The 23,214-nt window shown below is 36.9% G+C and overlaps 1 protein-coding gene across 4 annotated transcripts in view; it reads left to right on the top strand.

The window, feature by feature from the left end:
- kcnab2a (potassium voltage-gated channel subfamily A regulatory beta subunit 2a) overlaps positions 1-23,214 on the top strand; it is a 149,783-nt gene that overhangs the window by 11,931 nt on the left and 114,638 nt on the right. Inside the window, exon 3 of one of the 4 annotated variants that reach the window (XM_055160199.1) lies at positions 22,229-22,315. The exons of the other annotated variants lie outside the window; for them this stretch is intronic. The gene's annotated coding sequence lies outside the window, so the exon portion shown is untranslated. The remainder of the gene's footprint in view (positions 1-22,228; positions 22,316-23,214) is intronic. 4 annotated transcript variants of the gene reach the window in all.

The following is a 23,214-nucleotide window of genomic DNA, read 5'->3' as shown; positions in this document are numbered from 1 at the left end:
GAGACTTGGGATTCAATATATTGTGATGGCCCACGATATTATTGTGAGAACTTTGATGGTACGATATCACAATATTTCTGTTATTGTTACATCCCTAGTCCTCTGCATTTGACCCACCTTTCGGTGTTACTGAGGCAACCTGTCAGGAGCATTGGATGCAGCAGTGCAGAACCAGGGGACCCATCACTAGTTGTTGAAGAATTACTCAGTTTTGTTAAGTACAGATACTGGAACAAAAAAATACTCAAGTAAAAGTATCACAAAAATATATTACAGAGATTACAATCTGTATCAGTGTTTCTCAAAGACTGGGTTGTGACCCTCAGGTGGGTCACAAGAGATTTTTTTTGGGTTGCCTTGTCATGATCTACATGTCAGTCTGCAATATATAGGGCTACATTTAATATCTGAATAGGCTACTTATGGATACCTTCTACTGCTGGTTCAAGTGTTGTTTTTCATTGTTTAAAACTTGAGTAATACTAATTGTTCAGAGAGACACAATCACTCAGTCAAGAATAAAATATTCTCATTAATGTTCAATAATGGTCAAATCCACCTTTATTTTGTGATTTACAAATAATGTCTATGGACTTGGGTCATGAAGGTTTGTGACTTTTAAAATATGGGTCCCCAGAAAAAAAACAAAAAAACTTTTACATCTTGAATAGTATTTTCCTAGCTGTTTTTAGTTGTAAGTTTGTCTATATAAAAAATACTTTTACTTTTCCATCCAGTTCAAAGTAGTAATGTAAAAGTAAAAAGAATCCACTTAAAATTGTACTTAAGTGAAGTACAGATATTCCACGACTGCCTATCATCACATCTTGAGATTGGCATAACTTGAAAATATTGCCTTTTATGCTTTGGGTCCCCACATACTAATTTCCCATTGATACACAAACTGCACTTACAGCTGACATCCAATTGTTTGAAATATCTTTCCAAAGGATACAGCAGTTTTGAGCTTTCATAGTTTCAGAGATTGAATTAACAACCTTTTAGTTTGTGGGCTAATGCCATACCAACTGAGCCACCTCCAAAACTGACTGTGCCAGAAAGCTAAATCTGTGATCTGAAATCCTTCAACTCCTCATTGACACATCACAGATTAAAGCTTAGATGTAGATTAAAGTTGTGATTAAACTTTATTTTTAACTCGAGATGATCCTACTTCTAATCTAACGTGATTCCTTTTGTGGTATGATGCTGGAGCTACACTGTCTGCTGATTAGTGCCTTGGGGTAGGGTATATTAAGGACAAGGGGGGAGTTTATTGTACAGGGACAGACTCTAAACTTAAGTTGATAATAACAACTATTTTAAACTGTGGAAATACAATACAAACCATTTATCATTCTATGCTATTGAGAGACAGTGCTCAGCTTTATGCTAATCGCTCTCTGTGTTTTCCATCATCCATCTTGTAACTGTCTAAAATTGGCAGTAGAATCTGAAGCGTCTGAAGCCAATATTGATAGTTTTGCATCTTGTGCAAGTGCATTAAAATGTATCATGGAAAGCAATACAGGATCCTTGGATATGCTTCCTGGCTTGTGCTCATAAAAAAAACTGCATTGCCAGATTTGCTGACATATTCAGTCCAAAAGTAGTAACAGTGCAATACCCCTTATATAGTGGCATAATATTAGAAAAAAAAAATGAATGCAGATAAAAGTTAACTTAAAGCTGTATCTATCATTCATTTAATTTGTGAAACTGTTAAATATTGTATATTTATTTGTAGTGCATTTGTTCTGATGGGAACTAGAATATTCATTTTACACACTCTACGGGTGGATGATAGTGACAAGTTATTATTTTATTTTCCCAATTTGTATATATATATATATATAGTATATATATATATATGTGTGTGTATATATATATATATATATATATATATATATATATATATATATAATTAGTATATTTGCAAACCATCAAAAATGATGTTTAGTTATTCAATACAGCAAAAAACACTGACCTATGAAAATATTTTATTCAGTTTTATTTATTTAATATTATTGACACGTGTAGCTTTATTCATTTTAATGTTTGAAGTTCATACTCCAAAAACATGCTTTTACTCAGAGAGGACTGGCTGTATAAACCTCTTAGTTACAGGGGTGTGCAAAAATATTAAAATATTGATACATGTATATCAAGTTACTAAATTGGTAATACAGTATCGTTATTGTGAGTATTTTTTGGTATGTCTTTAATGCAATACACTTGACATTGCACTGTTCACTGTTTTGACAAGTAAAATAGATTAGCATTTCATATTAACTTTGCACAAATAATGGTTTAACAAAGAAATACTCTTGCTAAAATGGGCTTGGGTTTATAAAAACATAGCAACATATCATAGACTATCATGTGCAATATATATCTATTGTATGTATCGCCATATCATGATAATATTGTATCGTGAGTCATGTGTCCTATCGTAATGAATCCCAGCTCTACTTGATTATGTTTATCACTGACAATTTGAAACCATTGAATCATGTTTTTGTTTAATTGCACAGACCTAGTATATGAAAAAAGTCTTCTGTTTGTACCCTGTTTTTTTTTTTTTCCATCTTAAGTGTCTTGACTGTGGAGTAAACCCCCAAATGAAAATGATATATTAGCCACACTTCTCCGTCTCGGTGCAGTACCTCCCCACGGCCCTTCCTCGGGGTGTTTCCTAAACTGGCCTCAGTAATCATTCTGCATTTAAGTGTTAGAACCTGTCCAGCTTCATTAGCCCTCTTTTGGAGCTCCCTACGGGCATCACACACATACACAGCATACACACACACTACACACTAACACCAACTAAAGCACATACACACAAACTACACTGGATTTATCATGCATTTGTGGAGCAGGTGTGTCCCTTCCACCTGGTCTTTCCCCATTACTCAAAACTCCAATTATTTGTTTATTTTTTTTAGTGTATGCAGTGGTACCAGATAGGATTGTGCAATGAATCGAATTTGAATTAATTTGTTTTTTTTAAATGAGAGGACTGCAGCCAAGCCTCTGTCAGTAAAAGTATATGTGTGTTTTTTGTCAGAGTCCAGACTTTGAAGGGTGAAATTTTGCTGTTAAAAGTCTATTGTTTTGGTTCAGGAAAAGAATGTTGTAAGCTTTTTTTTTTTTTTAAATATGTTTTAAAAAATTTATCAAATTTATCAATAGTCCAACAATGTGACAAAAATACCTAGTGAAAAGTGAGTGAAATAGTTTACATTAAAAACACAATAAATGCCTTTCCTCAGTTTTTATACATGATACAGAATTCATAATCACCTCCTTGTGAAAGCACTGTTGGGGTTTGATTTTGTAGGCTACTTTTATGTACACATAAAGAAATGAAAAAAGATTTTTTTTCCGGTGAGCTACCTTTACAAAAATAAAATGCCAAAGAGCTACTAATTTTAGCGGTGGAGCGGAGACCCCTGAAATAGACAGTTCAGTTGTTCTTTTGGCCTTTCCTCTCTTAAAAGTAAAGTAAAACTTCTCGGCTTGCCAAGAACTAACTGTAATGGACTGTGAAAAACGGAGTTGCAAACAAACCTGCAAAAGTCCGTATTGTATTTTATTGTCTTATATTCTTCCTTCCAGTTTAAACTCTCTGTTCATGGACATATTTCACACTTATTGCACATTGTACATCTTGTTATCCGGAATGTAACTGCAGTAATTGATTTATGAACAGATTGCTGTATAATTGCAAATACACTGTGGAAAGATAACTTGCTCAGGCCTGTTTTCCTAGACTACTCCGGCGCTATGGTCTTTAATAGTTTAGCTAAGCGTCTGTAAGCAGATAGACAGCTGCAGCTTAGCCACAGTGAGGGAGGTCCAGTGTAATGTGATTTTAATGGACGGGGTTTTCTCCAGTGCTGCATGGACTCTGTGTAATGTAGTGCAGTGAAGCTCAACGGCAGTGTATTGTGGTTTAATAGACAAGTTAATACGGCTGCAACTAAAGATAGTGTATTGGAAATGGAGGTTGTCCGGTAGCAAATACAAGACTCACACATACATATATCATTAAAATTAGTATGTTAAGTAATATTATTTTAGTAGCCAACTCAGGGATTTTTTTTTTTCAATTCATCAGCTGGTCAAGCAGTTAGTTCTATTGTATGTTACAATTTTTATAATACAATTTTAACCAGATTTAGAGATAGATTTAGAGATTACAATATGCAGCTAGAGAAAAAATATGCAAATATTTATGAATAGTGTAATGTTTTAGTCTTTTTTAGTCCAGAAAAAGACTATAACAATCATATAACAGTTGATTAGTTGTGGTTATTCAGATTAATTGTTGCAGCAGTTCAGTATGTAACTTCACCTCCTTCTCTCCATGGAAATATTGCTGAAATGTTCCACAGTATGGCATTACATTTATCTCTACGGATGTCAGATTTGTGGAGAGGTGAGCCCTTTCGCATTTAGAATACAAGTTTTTAGGTCATTAAAACTCATGTTATTGAGTAAATGCAAGATTGATACATTAATGCCATACTTCGACATTCCATACAAATAATAACATCTCCATGGAAACCCTCCACCAGAAAAGTTACACAGTACACCTAACTTTTTGTTATTATTAATTTATTAATCTTGTAAACTGATGAGGAGAAACATCTTAACAATTACCCAGGGTAGCCGCAGGGTCTTAAAAGTCTTAAAAAGGTCTTAAATTTCATGTTCCTAAATTAAGGCCTTAAAAAGTCTTAAATTACATTGTCCAAGTTTTATTTGTTTCACAAATGTCTTAAATTTCATTTGCCTATTTTTCTGTATACTCAACCGGTCTGCAGTGCAATGTTAAATGGAGGGGAAAAAAATAAAATGAACGGCTAATTTGGAGTATGGAGGAAGACGTTGGATGGATCATGGGGGAAGTGAAGGTTAAATCCACACTGGCTCTTTGATTCTAGATGTAATACCGTAGTTGGATGGTCATTATTAGAATTGGATCTGGAGTTTTTTGCCCACATAATGCGTGCGATGTTGGTCTTAATTTTCACTGAAGTGGTCCTAAAAAGGTCTTTAAAAAGTTTTAAATTTGGGGTCGTCAAACCTGAGGATACCCTGATTACCTTTTTTGATATTATTTTTTTCTTTTCATATATCTTCCATGTATTCCTGTTTACTCAATGTTTGTCAAATTCCTGTTTATCTTTCAGAGGAACAGACTCTTTGGGATAATACTGATCAATCTTTACAGATCAATGTAAATTACATATTGCTGCCAGGTAGCTTACATTGTACTCCTCTGAACTTTATAAATCACTCTAATTGAGAAAATCGTCCCTGAATACTCCTGTACAGGCCTGGGTAATGCGCTGGTTGGCTAATAAAAAGCTTATCTCTCAGCCCTAAGAGAGATTTAAAATGGCCATTCGCTGCGCCTGAGTGTTCTCGGCTCAAACCCACAATGGAACAACATGGAGGAAGAATCGAAGACGGGAACCTGCTCTTTGATAATGGCGAGAGGGCTGTGTTGTAGTATTTTTATCTTTAAAAGTTATTTAATGGAAGAGTTGATTATTGGTTTTCCTAGTCTGTAGGTAAATTGGGTATTGAGCAGCACTACAGTGTCAATCTGTTTTGTAATCTGATCCTCTGCCTCCTCTTTCCTAACTCCAGCTAACTTCATCTCCTCTTTGACCTTCGTCTCGACCTCCTGCCTCCTATCTGGCAACTTTTATCTTAGTATCCACCCATATTTACTCATCTGATCTCCTCTGTACTTGCCCATATTGAACTTAATCTCCAAAGCATCTTAGTTTAGCAGTCCCACTGATACACTAATCTAATATCTAATGTACAATCTTCTTGCTTAATATCCATGTTAACGTCTACATTTGAACCACTTAAAGCTGGATACTAAGGCTGAACAATGCACACTGTAAGGCACCAGTAAAGAGATGGAAAATGTAATTATTATATTACATGTCTAAAATGCTGAAGGAAAATCTGTTTAAAAAAAATAGTTGAGGTTTAGACTGAAGTACAGTAAATTTATTTGTATCCACATTGCAGCATACTTTGTCAGCTACTTTTCTTGAAGTCATTTTAATTTCCAAAAGTTACAATTCATAATAAAAAGAAAATATGTATAACTTCCTATCATTATTTAAATGAAGTAGTTACATCTTTTACACCAATGCAGACAAACTACATACTTACTTCTTGCTTTCAGGTTGAATACAGTTTCAGGAAATGGAATAGAACCGTAATGTGTTACTTTCAAATTGTTGATTACAGGTATATCATATATGCCTCACATTGACTCATACATTTGCTTAGAATGTGTTCTGATCTATGGAAGCCTAGTGCAGGCTATGCTATTAGAGTGCCTCATGCTCATGTCTTCTATATTTAATACATTGCTTTGAAATGGTTTAGGCTGACTCACTTGATGCTTTATATTGTATTATCGTGATTTTATTGTATTGTCATAGCATATTCACATTAGTTATGGAACTCAACAATGACTGCTCCCTTGCTCTGGATTTGGAAGTAAATTTTCCATTAATTTTTCCCTTATTGAAATATTAAAATTAGAGCCCGACCGATATATCGGTTGGCCGATATTATCGGCCGATATGGGCAACTTTAGGCATATCGGCTTGCTGATAGGGGCCGATATTTCACGTGGGCATGTTATACCTCGTTATAAAGCTTAGACTCTCTACATTCTGTTCATTTAATCCAATTTACAGACAGATAAATGTCCTAATATGTGGCTCCACATCAGTATTTATCTACGGAGTCATTTGTCTGTGTGTGTCCATACTGTCCCTGAACACACCACAGAGTCGCGTCACTCACATGTGTTTGTTTACACCTGCAGACACAGATCCAAACACTGAGATGATATTCTTTTTACGGACAATCGGTTTGAGTCTGGATTAAAAGGACATTTATTAGTGCAGATTTGTGATGTGAGGAGGAGCCTGTGTGAGCGGTGAGTGTTGGAAATATGTCGACTTTGAAGCTAGTTTCTGTCATTTGTTATGGGTTAGCTGCTGTAGCTCCCGCACATAAACAGACTGTTTTCTATTGGTCTGTTCTAAAGTGACTATATTGGCCGTATATTTACTACTGGACCTGCATTGATGTGTAAATGAGCTGTGAATAGACGTGTGAATTATGACATTTGCGCATATAATTAATTACCGCGGCGCGCGCGAACGAAATGACTCTTAGAACCGGCTCTTTAAAGGGAACGACGGGAGCCTGATCCTTATTGGGAGCCGTGTTTTCTCTTTCTCTCACTTTTTTTCTCTTCACGCCGCGTGATTCGTGGTTTGACAGCGGCTAAAAACGAAACTTTGAGAAATTTGCGTGTACATAGGATTTAAAAAAATAAAATAAAAAAACGAGCATATTTGACTGTAGTTTAGCATAAAATAAATAAGTCCCGGTTTAGTCCTTTTTCAGTCCTGGTTTAGACCTGGTTCAGTCCTGATTCAGTCCTGCTTTAGACGTGCTTTAGTCCTGCTTGCAACAAAACAATCTGAAGAGCCACTTGGGAGCCAAAAGAACCAGCAGCTTTTAGTGAGCCGAGCCAAAAGAGCCGGTTCTCTAAAAAGAACTGGAATACCCATCACTAGTGTCTAGAATGTGATGCAAAAATGCCATTAAGTCAACCTACTGTCTGTAGATATGATGTAAAGAGGCAGAATAACAATAAATAATAAAATAATAATAAACCCAATTTAAAATCCACCAGAGCCAAACCTAAGTTTTTTAAAGAATTCAACATTTACAGTGAATTCTTACATCACTAAATATATCGGTGATTATATCGGCTATCGGCAGCTCCAACTTCCATTATATTGGTTTCATATCGGCCACAGCAAAATCCATATCGGTCGGGCTCTAATTAAAATATAAAAAATTCAAAGATATTTCAATTGCTAATCAGCTGCATGGTAACTAATATCCATAACACAGTTGTTTTAAGTCCAAAAAGCACATTTAAAATGGAAGTGAAATGTTTTCATAACTTAATAAAATTATAGGGCTTGTAGTCAAAGTGTGGTCACATGGCTGATTAACCCTGAAAAAGCTTCAGACTTGGAATGTAACAATATCCAAATCTCTCAGTTCAATATTTTCATGATATACATCTCATGGTATGATATTTATTGCGATATTTTGTGGACGCTAACAAAATATGCTACTTTTTCTCTAAAATGCCTTGACTTAAGATTTAAGACTTAATCCAAAGAACTAAGACAAAAAGTGCTTATAACAATTATTTCTTCATGTAGCCTGCACTGAAACGGAGCAAAGTATCATGGTCTATGTAGTTCCCTCTGCTTTTTTTTTTAGCACTGTTTTAGCACCATTTTAGCACCATTGCGGCACCATAACTATTAATAATTTATTTATTAAAGTGAAGAGACATGTAAATTGATATATTGTGATGGTCCATGATATTATTGCGAGATACGACATCACAGTTTCAGTTATTGTCACATTCCTAGTGGTCATTGTTGAGCTCCATTGCTGAACATTGCATAGAGGATCAGAATTGTATGTCTAAAAGTGACAAAGTGCAAATGTATTCATTACACTATAATGTTGGATTATTTTTGATTGAACACCAGGTTAAATATTTACTATCTTAAAATCTCTATTGGTTTAATATACATTTCTAAGATATGCCGACACAATCCTGAACTCTATTGTTTTTTTTGTTGTTGTGACTTGCAGTTCTACTAGTCTTTATGGCAGTATAGTGTTGATGTGGAGCAGTAAAGGCTTGTCTGTTTTTACCATGACACACAGTAACACAGGGACTACAAACATCTGAATAATGGCGACAGCAGTGTAAGTGTGAGGACAGATTTAGCCGTGACTTTTGGAGAAGACACGTGTGAGCTGTCAGACTGTCTGAGGGGCCTGTTGTCATCCATGTAAATACAAGAGACATGAAAACACCACTCTGTTTACAGACACTTTTAAGAGCTGTGACTGGAGGAGTTGAAAGAAATGTTTGCTGTTGCGGTCTATTGTACATTTTGTATTGATTTTGTCTTAAAATTTGTCCAAATCGCAAATCTGAACTGCAGCTGTAATAACGTATAGAGTGACACTGGGTTAACCCTCTCAGGCTCAAATTAAGTTTTAGTATCAGGAAAAATCTGATATTTGGGGAAAATTATAATATGGGGTAGTAATATACAATTCTGACTTTTTTATCCTTTGTAAAAAAAAAAAAAAAAGTATTTTGCACTTCTGGCAGGCCGTTTGCATGTTGCCATTCTTGCACAGTCTGCATCACCCACGTTTATCAGCATGGATGGGAGAAAAGGCTCCTGAGTAAAAAAAAGCTCATATAATATGGATGTGGAGTGAGTAGGTCATTGGAATTTAGCTGTTGCAAATCTGCAACGCCTGCCTGGAGAGGGTTAAGGAGCAGTTTATACCCGAAGTTGGACCTGTTTTTATTATTATTATTATTAAGTTGTTTTGATCAATATTTAAATTTTAAATGAACTGTTTTTTGCATTCATGTGTTTTTATATTTAAAAAAGGCTACATAACTCTACATATAAGTAGAACTCGAATAGAAATGTACAGTACAAAGCAGTGGGAATTTAGCAGTGAAAATTATTGAGAAGTCAAGCCTTGAATGCAGGAGAATACATGATTCAATCCAAATGCAACTTTGAATAAACTATTAGTGAAGGAACACAGTTATAACTTAGTTAAAAGCTCCTGTAAGTTGATTTGACATAATCCCTTTTTAAGTTTATTACTGTACTTGTGCTCATGTTTTCCCGCTTTCCATGTGGTAGTGCAGTGCCATGGCTATGACAAAAATATATATACCATTATTGCAGTATATATAGCGGTATTTTAACCTATTACTAAACCATTTCCTCTTTTTGTTTGTGAAGGCAGGTAACTAAATGCCATGTCAGACTTGATAGGTTTCCTGGGCGCAGGGAAAACCAAAGCAGACTGTGAAGCAGATGGATGACTCTGTGGGAGGCAGAGGACCCTGTGTACAAAAGCATCTACAGGGATACTATATAATGCATGTTTGTGACTAAATTAGACCAGAAGGGTCTTGTCTAACTTTTAGTAGTACAAAGTGAGGAGAAAGCCATGAGAACTGATATTAGCTAATTTGTTCTATTAAATTTTAAGATATTGGTAATTTTTTTTCCTATCAGAGATTACAGATGAGTCAAAATTATGGGGAAATCTACCACCAATCTATCACCAAAATTGAAAATGGGCCTTTAAAATAAATGAAACAAATTTTGCTTCCTTGAAAGAGAAACAGCATCATTTTAAAAACATATTAAAGGTACACTGTGTAACTTTTTGGTCCATCACCTGCTTGTTTCTATGGATATGTCATTGCTCTGCTTTGAATGTCCCGCGGTATGACATTAAATAGATTAACCATACATTTATTCAGTAACAGTTTACAGGTCAGCCAGGTTACAGGTGGTTTTGTAGCTCAAAGATGCCTAGAAAACCAGGCATTCTGACTCTGAGTGGGGTTGACACTCCACAGAGCTCACCAGTAACGGCCTGGTTTGGTCTCCATGAAGATAGAAAATAGAAAAGTTACACAGTACACCATTAAATTGAGACTGAATCAATTACATTTAGACTATACCATATTCTGTAAACTAGAATATTATAAAAAATGAATATCTTGACATTTTTTACATTATTTCGAAAACATTAGTCTGACAATATTTTCACAATACATCAAGAATGTGTTAAATTGTGCCTATAAATAAGATTAACATTTAGCCCAAAACATGAATCGACCTTAAATTTAACCACAAAATTGCAGAAATATTACTTTATACCATTGTTTGGGAGATCACACTAGACATTTCTCTCTCTTTTTTGAGGTCATTTAGAATAATTTAAAATATAGGCGATACACTCAATTTTCTAATTTAGCATGCAAAGGGAAAAATCTAGTTAATTAGTTACATTAAAGAACTTTTTAATTGAATTGAATTTTTCTCTTTGCTCAGGAGCACCTGATACCTGACTGACCCACTGACACGCTCATCTTTCTAATCATTATTCTAATTTAACATATTTCCAAAACGACAATTGCAATTTTGTAATTTTTGGGATATTTCTCTTCCCTCTACCATAGACTATCTACAATGAAACTGTGGTTACTAGTACAGTGTTTACTGAGATCAAGGGCACGCTGCAGGAGAAGAGTCCATAAATATCCCAATGTTTAGGAGACACCACAGGTAACAACACGCATTTAAATCCCAGAAGAAGAAGGCTGCTCTTTCACATCTCTGTCCTACACTCGCCCCCTGCAGGCTTACATGTTTACAGTGCTAATGTAACAGATGGAGCTCCGTAACACCTGGGCATTGGGATAGCACAAACATCAAAACATTTACCTGCATGCACGGCAGAAAGGGCTGGGTCAGGCCAATAGTAAAGTAATAAAACGCTATTTATTAACTCCCATCCTTCTTGTTAGCCAGGATATCAGGAAGACTAATTGATTTATTGATCATTGATAATAGCGAAGTTGGAGCCAAGTAACATATTAAGAATCAAATTTCTTTACGGACAAAACAGAGAAATAAAAATTAGGGATGCACCAATACGCTGGTATCAGATATCGATGGTGATACTGAAAATTTTGATGGATCAGAATGATATTGGCCTCCAAGATATCAGTTCAGCCAGTATCCCATTTGTGTAATAAGACGATTTACTGGACAGTGTTGGCTTTTATTCATGTATGTATTTGTTTTAAAGTTGTTCTGTAGTGACTCTATATGATAAATAAGTAAAAAAAAAAAAAATCTGTATGGGAACAAAAAAGAGCTGGATCAATGCGTCACTAAAAAGAACAGGATTGTGTAGACCGTAGAGCGGGGTAATACGAACATTTTAAGACCAAAATGATGAGGCTCACTGGAGTAGTTACAGACAAGGGAGTTACAATTTTTCAGTACAAAGTTAATTGAAGCCAGAGTCGATGGAGCTGGAGCCACCCCCCATGCTCACTTCCTAGCGGGTTAGCTATGCCCATTTATACAGTCTTTACTAGCTCTTTACCTAGACATCTGCAAAGGGCTGGGTGATTGATGCTGAGACTAACACCAGGGTAATTTTTATTCATTTCCAATCCTTCTAATTGATTGAATGCCAAGATTATTTTGGTAAATATCCTTGATTATACGGTCACAAATTAATCACAGGTAAAAAAAAAAGTGTGAATCAATACTGTAATAGCTAAAATGTACAGTGCTTTTTGCTCTGGTTGTTTATGTCACATTAACTTCAGATATTCATTCAGATACATACTTAAAGAACAGTGATTGATTAGGTACTGTGAATGTAAGTGAAACATGGACTTCAGTGTTATATTTTTAAAATCGTGATATTACTCCTAGCAACTGTTACTATAAAATGTTAAAATAACTGATGGTGATTCCAGATTTCACAATATAATAGAAATAGATAACAGTGTTTCTCATTTGTATGTCCTGTTGTAATAACTGTGATAACTATGAATAATTATATAACCGGCCAGTGAGTTGCTCGCTGCGTGCCTGTATTAAAGCTGTGAGTCCATGTTATTTGTCACATTTAAATGCTTAATTCCTCTCTTGCTGCAACCAACCACATTTATGAATGGAGTAGGCAATGTGGGTTAAGTGTCTTGCCCAAGGACACAACAACAGTATGCACTTAGTAGCTGCACTTAACCTACTGTACCATTCTCATTCCTAGTTTATATAATCCATTTTGTTTTGTTCCTACAGAACGACTTATTTTAGCCCTGGCTGATTCTAGCCCACTATAGCATGTATTGTGCAATTGCATATGTGGAGGAATTGCTCAAGGTCTCTATATTTACCACAGGCACAAGAATACACAAACCAGCGTAAACAACACTTGAACTATCTCTTTGTTTTTCTATGACCACGGTGTCCAAGTTAGCAGCAGCAGCAGTGTAAATGTGGACATGAATAAACTACATTATATTAGCCATTCACGCCTGGGGCCCTCTGTCCGTTCCTTCTGCCTGACCTCTTCAGCACTAAGGCTAAGTGTAGGTAGATAGGGTGATGTAACATAGCGCTGTTTGGATTGAGAAAAGATAGCATGATGAATAGACAGTGCAGGCCTGTTCCTGTCCTCCTATAGAAACCTCAATGGTCCGTGTGTTAAAGCACGCTCAGATGGATCCATACATTTCAGTGCTGTTATTGTGAAGGCACTTTAGCATGTAGCCATTAGCCACGGCCTGGTTTCTATGTGTGGACTCCTTGATGTTGTTGTGTATCCTATATCTTATGTATGGTCTACTATGTAACTTTCCTGATGGAGGGTCTGCCACCTGCTTGTCTCCATGGAGATGTGTCCCTTTGCCTGGAATGTTCCATAGTATGGCATTAGACTTATCTTTAGCTGCATGGTTGTTTTCTGTTCCAGTCAGGCAAAGCAGTAACATCCCCATTAGGGTTGTAACGATACACAAAAATGATGATTCGGTACATAACTCGGTTTTGACGTCACGGTTCGGTTCATTTTCTGTACAATCTGGGAACAAAAAGCAAAACCATTTTGCTTATTGTTTATTTGTGTTTTATTTAACCAACAATTTGTCTTAACATTACAACAATAAAATAAATGCAAAGTGCTGTTTGTTAATACTAATAAGTTAAATAAGATTCTGTGCCGGCGAAAATGAGGAAAGGGGCGCAACAACCGTACTTTTGCGAGGATTCATGTGGTTCAGAGGGATGTAGTCAAGGCGGGGGGCAATTGTTGTCAAGGTGGCCGCCCTAACTATAAAGCTCTGTGGGAAACACTGCCACTCCAATCACAGACAAGTTCCCTGCTGAATATTAAAGAGCCGAGCTTTCTGTGTAGCTGCACATGTAGTGGCAGAATGTAAACACACACAAACTGAATGAACTCACTCATGCACTGCCCTGCACCGAACCAAATGTTCTATACCAAAACAGTTCGGCACGAATACATATACTGTTACCTCTAATCCCCATGGAAATAAGGTTACATAGTGTCATTTTTTGTAGAAATAAATGTCATGATTATAACATTGAACAGTTCTAAAACATAGAATCAAAAGTAGACAGTCATAAGAACAGCAAATGTACATTGTATTGTTTACTGAAGAGTTTTTCATTAACACTATCAGGATGCGTAGGTATATTGTACTGTGGGTTCTTTTCTGTATTGTTTTGTAAATACCCAGCCCAAGCATTTCAGTTGTTTGTGCAAATATCACAGCTGTTGTCCGTAGCATTAGCAGAGGCATATGCGAGTACGAGGTGACCGTGCTGCGCCCTTCAGAGTGATTCAGATCTGTTTATGACTGTGCCTTGTCCTGAGTGAGAGCCCGTCCCTTCCACACTCACAGACACACATACACACACACACACATCCAGAGGAGGGTACATCACTGTCCTGCCCTCTGCTGCAGTGTTAACCTGTGAATCACACTCTATCTATATGTTGACCCCACAGGAGGTCAGGACGTGATTTCAGGGGTCAGTACATCATATGAGGAAGAACCATGGATGTATAATCAGATCTGAAAGATGAACCAAAGATGGCATGCATTTGGTTCCAGTGGCTCAGGCTCATCGGCGCATGTGGCCAAAAATGATTTTTGCACTACTTCCTGAATAATTCCCCTAATACCATCCAATGTGTGACAACAGAAATGTGCAAGATCAGTTCTGATCAGTCAGTGCAATGGTGGCTAGTAGGGCTGGGTATCATTAAGAAGTTGCTGATACGAAACATACCTCGATACATAGGCCACGATATGATACATTAGAGATCTGTGCGGGATAGTCTTTTCATTCCTGCTCCAGCCTGCATCTGTGATATTTTGTCCCTCTCCCACCCGCAAGATGGGGACGTTCGCTTTCTTAAACTCTATCAAACACGGAGAAGCGTAAAGGAATTCTCTAAAATGTGCACGAGATTAAACCACATCTGCAAATTTAGGCTGCTTAAAAAAAGTTTTTATTAATGCCAAATAACAGCAGAGATTATGTGTAATAAGCATACATTAATCATTTGCGTATTTTATTTTACACTAATATTTAGTTTGTGGGACTTCAGTTTACCATCCCACTCGCCTGCTCCTGCATTTTCCAGTCCTGCTCCCACCTGCGCCTTCAAGGGGCTTTCAAAATGTGTCCCACGCTCCACAGTTTTGCGTTGGGAACCTGTGCAAGTGCAGGGCTCTATGATACATATCTCGATACAGTGCACTTTTGATTCGATACAATATATTCCGAATCAATTCGATATGGTTTAATAAAAAATAAAGGCTAAATTATGGCTGTGATACTAAAAGTCTTTGTTAAACCACTTCTTGTGTAAAGTTCATATGAAACACAACCATTTAAATCATCACAACAGTGAAAATGTCAAATGTGTTGCATAAATGAGTTTTCTTCTACTAAACAAGCAGCAAAACTGTAGCACTGTCACAAAGTAATTTAGTAAAATATGCCACAAAAGTACTTTTTGCCGTTTTGATGATTTTAAAAACATAGAACATAGACCTGTTTTTTTTTTTTTTTTCTTTTGCAGCTATCTTACCATTTTCCTGACTTCCTTAGCACATTCCCATGCTAATTATTCACACTGAGTTCAGAAGCACTTTTCACAACTTCCCAGTTGTTATGCCAGTTGTTATCAAAGTGGTTAACAGTAATGCTAGTTACTTCCTGGTTTGCAACAGAAAACAATGATTTATCGTATATATAGTAAGTGAAACTGAGATGACTGCACCGTGGTCTCATTCTGATTATTTTCTGTGTAACCTGTTTGATTGTGGTTGTCAGTAAGGAGGTTGCTTTATATCAGTGCATCTGCTGTGAGTATGTTTGTGAGGAAAAAAACTTCATAATAAAGTCAAAAACTCATAAAAGTTGAATTACCCTCCACATTCAGTCTGCTGTGACGGTTCATCTTTGAAATATACTTCTGGATGAGACTGCCTATGCCTTTTAGACATTTAAACAAGAAAAAGAGTACATTGCAGACATATTTTGCTGTATTAAATATAAATGGCATAACCCAAAATGAAATTATTTTCTCCCCCCAGATCCTTCCCCCGTCTACGCTTTTTGCAGTAACTTGTGTACATTTCGGGCCTGTACTTTTCTACCTCTGCTAGCTACTATATGCTAATCTAACCGCTTTTTGTTGTTGTGCACCTTCCTCTCTTCTAGATTCTATATTCTCTGCCTCTGTACCGTGTTCCACCGTGGCTTCTGTTTGGTTATTTTGGGTTGGTTTATGGGGTGTGTAAACAGGTGGCGCTCTCAGAATAGCTGCATCTCACCCCCTGTATGTTTACCACTGATATCCTTATGTCATTATGAATCTGGCTCATAGAAAATGCTAAATACCAGTTTAGCATTTGAAAGACCTGTATTCACCAGACAAGATGTATATATAGTATTTTTAATCTATAACACTCTCTTTCCACGAATGACGTCAAACATGGCACGCTCACTGTGCTGGCAAACTGCAAAAACACAGATTTTCAGACTCATTTGAAGATGAATATACACACTTCGTGAAATTACGGCTAGGCCAACAATAATTCCTTAATCCTACATTTAAAACGTGTCCTTCAATGTATCAGACAAACTGTAATACAAAAGTAGAGAAATATCACTTTATATTATTGCTTGAAGATTGCAACATATGCTTTTTTTAATTTTATATTCTAAACAATATACGTGATATTCAAATTTAGCTTTTCCTCAAAATCACATTTAATATTATTGCCTTTTTGATAATCTGTCCACTTATTCAACCATGTTTAAAAGCATATTTTGCCATATTTCTGACGTATCGCTAAAATATTGCATGAAAAAACATATTTTGAGGTATTCCTTTTTGGCAATGTCTCTCTAACTGGAATGCAAGTTTCCATATCGACTTTTTGGATGAATATCTGAATGTGTTGGCTTCTCACAATAACCAAATTTGACGTGCGATATATTGCTCAAGTAAATACAGATGAGAAATTATAATATTGTAACTAATTTATGCCACGGACACAATAATCAAGAGCAGATATATAACACAAAAACTTTTTTAAATCCACAATATTGTTAAAAATGCGATGAGCTGCAATAAAAAAACAGCAGAGTGAAACACTTTAATTCTTAGTTTGCATCTGTAATGAGTCATAGAAGTGATTAATTCAACTTTTTACTACACATCATATAGTAAAAAAAATAACCAAACATTTTCCAGTAAAGCAAAGAAAATCTACGCAAATCACGATAAATACTGACCTAAAAATATTGTTTGGGCTTTCATATATAGATTGCATCTATTGACAAGTTGAGAAGCAGTATGATGCAGGACTCGTATTGAAAAGTGTGAGAGCTCAGAGCACTAACCCAGACCCCGTGAGATAAGGGCATGCAAACGTCATCTCCTCCTTACACTTTGTCACTCAGACCACAGTGACCTTCCTCCAACAACAGGCCGGTCTGGGTGAGTGAAATCACAGGAGACACGGGCTGACCCAAGAGTCTGGCCTGGTTAGGTTAGGCTTGGTTAGACTTGGTAAGGCTTGGTTAGTTTCTAAGGCTGCGGGAAGCAGAGTGAGAATGTGGTTAAATATTTCATGTGTTCAGTGGAAGGGCAAACAGTTAAAAGGAAGTGTACTGAAGCTGGTATTTCTGTGGTCTAAAATGGTTGACTGCAATGTTCTGCAGAAACTTGTACTTCGACTTTTGGCTGTAGTTACTACTCACATGTTTTTGAAAGATATAAAGCTAGTAGTAGACTGAAGCTTGTAAGATCAATGCATGCATGTAATTTCTTACATTATGTGGTTAATAATATGACTGTCAGTTTGTCCAGAGATGGTCTATAAGTTCCCTGATTTATCAAAAGAGGATTCTAATGAAATAAGATTGTCAGTTCAGGGGAAAAAAACCACACACACACACAAACACAAACACAAAAAAACAAACTGTGTTAACATAACTTGCACTGTGTAATATTTCAAACGGAGAGTCCACCACCTGCTTATCTCTATGAAAATGTTATTCCTTTGTCTAGAATGTTCCACAGTATAGATTAAGCCTATCTATCACAAGGGAGACAAGCAGGTTAGACCAATACACCACATTACAATTCAGATCTGTGCAGAGTCTACCCTTTTTACAGAAGGAATTATTGTATTTCTAAGCAAAAGAAACACAGGCAATGAATAAATATGAGATGGATATGCTTAATGTCATAACATGGAACAGAAAAGTTGCTCAGTGCCCCTTTAACTATGATCTAGAATTACATAACTAATATATGTATATTTTTAAAATCATTATTAATTCAATTTAATCTAATTAACAATGTTCTGTAGTGCTTTCTGATCCACCAATTAAAAAATAATAAAATTCCACTGTTTTATCAGCCTGGTGGTATTATTTATTTCCTTTTAAAGAAATAAATTAGGCAAAAATTACTTAAATGAATGTAATTTCATCTCAGGACTTCACCATTATTGTGAAGATAGGCCTACAGAGAACCATTGTTTTCTGATCAAGCCTTCATGGACCATCTTCTGGCTCCCCCACACACAAACACTCTCCCCTCTCCCTATCCCGTCTAATCCCATGTCTTGTCCATTACTTTGTCGAAATCATAGTGTTGTGTTTGCTCCTCTTGGACCCTCTGGCTGCCTTGTTCAGAGCCCCTCCAGCACTTCCTGTATGTACCACCAGATTTCATTATGTCTGTAGAGTTTCCCAGTCCGTGTGTGAGGAGGGTCTGTCAGAGGAGGGTCTGTCAGAGGAGGTTGAGCCCCAGGGGGAATGTGCATCCTGTGCTGCTCCACTGTCAGGCTCTGGCTCTGGGAGGGGATACAGTCTGTTATACAAGAAACACCTTTTGGACTCTTCTGTCAACACATCATTCATCTTATGCATGTATATGTAATCAGAATAGATCAGAACAAGTTCATTTTCAAATTACAAATACTGAGGAATGATTTGTCTTTTAAGTGTTATTGACTGGTTCATTTATATCAATTGCCCTTTGTGATCCAACCATTCCCATGTCCTAAATTTAATATCGACAGTTTGCAATTCTATTATATTTGCGTACAGATTACTTAAAACTGGACAGAACAGAGCAAGTTCAAAATGGATAATGATTAGTTTTTTCATTTTTTGATTTGGTGTTTCAGGACTGAACCAGGACTGAACCAGGACTGAACCAGGACTGAGCCAGGACTGAGCCAGGACTGAGCCAGGACTGAGCCAGGACTGAACCAGGACTGAACCAGGACTGAACCAGGACTGAGCCAGGACTGAGCCAGGACTGAGCCAGGACTGAGCCAGGACTGAACCAGGACTTAACCAGGACTGAACCAGGACTGAACCAGGACTGAGCCAGGACTGAGCCAGGACTGAGCCAGGACTGAACCAGGATTTAGCCAGGACTGAGCCAGGACTGAGCCAGGACTGAACCAGGACTAAAACAGGACTAAAACAGGACTAAAATAGCTCTAAACCGATCTCAGTTCTAGTCTCAGTGAACCAAACTAGAACCGGGAATGAGACCAGGACTGAGACCAGGATTGAGACCTGGTTTAGTCCTAGTTCAATTCTGGTTTAGTCCTGTTTTAGTCCTGGTTCACTCTGGCATCGCAGTTTAAGTCACGAAAACAGGAAACGGCCATTATTCATTTTTTCCATTATTCATTTAATCACCAAATCGAAAAATGAAAAAACAAATCGTTATCCACTTTTTCATTTTGGTTTTGAAGACAAATAATGAAGAAAACTGTTGGGTTTTTTTTGTTTTGTTTTCTTATTTTTGGTTTTATATTAAAAAAAACAAATGAACGAATACTACACGGATTGAAAAACATGAAGGGCCTATATTACACTATTTTCTCATCTATGTTATAATGTTGTTTTCTCATCAAAAACATACCTGGAGTTGTATTTTGTTTCATTTACACATGTTTAACACGCACACCTTGCATATTTAGGCTAAGTTCTTCTCTCAACCAGAAAACACCTTTACTAGAATCATTTGGATAACTTCAGCCTGTCCTGGAAATTCTGAAAATCTGTAAAATAATACCAGAACATACAAGAAGACTGTCTAGGTTGGTTTATTACGTTTGCACTGGTAACAAACAGTCTCACTACTGACGGACAGAGTTTCTGCCAGCAGTGAGCCCAGAGCAGTGGGGTAACAACACTTCGATACTTTCTGAGGTCCAAGCCCTTCCCAAGAAAAGTTTGCATTTAGGTCAGTCTGACTGCCATATGGCTTTCTTAACATTGAAATGTAACACCTTTACATTAGAATCTGAGTACAAGTGAAGATGTGACATAACTATCAGACGTAAATGAGTCTCAAATGTCAAACCCAAAGGTACATAGAGGCTTCCTGTGAGAGAAAGGATAAGACAAAGAATAGTGTGGCTTTTAACACTTACTTGGACAACAGAAAGAACAACACCCAATACTAAAATTTCCACCACAAGCCCTGGAATTGCCAATCTCTACTGCACAATTGGTAAAAGGTAGATGTTAACTTATTCTGAGCATTTGAGACATAGATGGACTAATAATAAAGGGTTACAGATTTGTAAATGAAATAAAACACAAGTCCAGGTATGTTTTTGATAAGGTAAAATCATTATAACATGGCTTAAAGCTCACAAGATCAATTTTTGACATTTTAAATAGACTGGACCTTTTGCACACTCTTCCTTTGCTTTTCTATGCCTGTGTTTTCTGAAAGGAATTGAAATTTTGTTTTTGCGCGTAAGCTATGAAACTCAATTATGTGACACAAGACTTTTAAAGGGATTTTCTGATCTATTGTATAATGTTGTTTCCTCATCACAAACATATCTGGAGTTGTATTTTTTTTCATTTTGATCTTTGGAGATGTAGACAGACTGATAATAAAGGATTATTCAGACGTGTGAATGAATAAAAAAAACACAACTCCAGGTACGTTTTCAAAGAGGTAAAAACATCACAACAGGGCTTAAAGCTCACAAGAGTCGGTTTTGTGTAATATTGGACCTTAACTAGTGAACCATGAGAAGCAGCAGTCTGTCTGGGTAGAGATTCAGGGAGTGTCCAGAAAACACTGTGTGAAAAGGTTATGCAAAGTCTGTGCAGAGCTCGGCGGCCCGTGTCCTCCTCTCGTCTCTGTCTCTCCATCTCTCCATCTCTCCATTCGGCTGCAGCTAAAATGTCATGTGCAGAGTCCAAGGGTGAGAGGCTGTCCACGTGTCCTCGGATCACACTGGGCTTATTTTTATTGTGCTGCAGCTTCAGACCGAGAACAAGAACAAGAGAAAGCACGTCTCAGATTTCTGCTGCAGTCTGCCCCTGCCTCACTGCACCAACCATGCACCAAACACTTTCATTTCACTTTTACACAGATACAAATTGATCCGTTGGGAAATTTAGTCCGGGGTTGGTGAAGAAGTATGTAATAATGTAGTTCAGTGGTCTTGAAATTGTGGTATAAGATGCGAGCACAGTGGTATAGGTAATGTACATAGTTCTGTAGTATACTGACCTTGTTTTGACCAGGTTTAGACCAAGATATAGTTCCAGTTTAGTCTCAGTTTTGATGTGGTGTGCATGCAGTTTCAGTCTTTGTTTACACCTGGTTTAGGGATTAGAGATCAATATGTTTTTTTTCATGGAAGATCCCTGTTTAGAATCCAAGAAACCGATGGCCAATATTTCTGCTGGTATTCATCCGCATTCATCCACAGCCCCTCTTTACTACAAATGTATAGAAGAGCAGTGTAGTCATGTTTTGTGCAGTTGTGTCTTGGCATTAAAGTTTTCAAACAGACCTTTTTATGTGTACTGTATTTTTCGGACTATAAGTCACATCAGCCAAAAAATGTGCAATCAAGAAGAAAACACATATATAGGTCACACCAGACTATAAGTCACACGTTTTGGAGGAAATTTTTTATAAAAATCAGAGACCAGGAACCGACATTTCATCTTGAAAGGCAAGTTATAGTAATAACAATAGAACAGAGAACAACAGACATATGAACAGTTCTTCAGATAACTATAGCATAAACAGCATAACAGAACAAGTTTACCAATCTCTCGATCTCACTCCAAATCACTAAATCCACTGAATTCTTCATCCTCAGTGTCACTCCTGAGCAACTCCGCAATCTCTGGAGGTAAACAGAGCGCCGCTTCCTCTTCTGCGTAGCTGTCGTCAGACTCAGCATCAGGTCCAGTTAGAATTATTTCTGCTTTTCTGAATCCCGACAGGATATTTTCAGTTGTCTTTATAAGTTTGTTTAAATTTAAAATTTTCAGTGGTACAGAAGTAATGATGGACTGACATGATACCAGACAGGACAAAGGCTCTTTCTGTAGGAGACATGCGCAGTAGAGTGTAACGTGATAATGATGCAGGAGTAATAGAAGATGCTGACACACAAGTCTAGAGCGCCCTCTCATGGCTGACAGTGTGAAAATTTTAATATATAAGTTGCACCGGAGTATAAGTTATAGGACCACCCAAACAATGAAAAAAGGGCGACTTATAGTCCGAAAAATACGGTATTCTTCTTTTATGTGTATTATGTATGTACCTCAGAAAGTGCATATATCGGCCAACTGATATATGATTGGTCTATTTCTCTTGGGGATTGTTCATTTTAGAATGGGTTTAATCACACTGTAGTCCGGTCCAGTCAGAACATGGAGCGTAAACTGAACTATACCAGTGCAGGAATGGGACCAAATCAAATTCAAGTGTGAAAGCAACCATGGAATTAGGAGTTTACATAGTATTCATGGTTTTAACCTATTTTGGGGCTTGCTTATCGCTGACTTCAACCTGGTCCAATACTGATTCATCATTTAGGTTTATGTTATTCTGTAATAGTCCTGATGGAGTCCCTGCTAAAGTATTGTATAACTTGTTTTCGTATAATTTCATCACTAAGTCCTGGTTTCATCCTGCTCCTTTGATTGTATTTGAAAAGCCAACATTTTCCTTTGTGAGTTTTACTTTGAAAACCACTGATCTTGCTGCTTCATTCCTTCCATTGTCTTAATTATGTAACAAAGATGCTCACGCGTTACACTGTTATCGAGTGAGTACGAGCGCATGCAGAAGTGT

Source organism: Boleophthalmus pectinirostris, unplaced genomic scaffold (genome assembly GCF_026225935.1).
Source record: "Boleophthalmus pectinirostris isolate CB_2022bp ecotype Guang Dong unplaced genomic scaffold, ASM2622593v1 HiC_scaffold_3, whole genome shotgun sequence".
NCBI lineage: Eukaryota > Metazoa > Chordata > Actinopteri > Gobiiformes > Gobiidae > Boleophthalmus > Boleophthalmus pectinirostris.
This window is presented reverse-complemented; position numbering and strand designations above follow the sequence as displayed.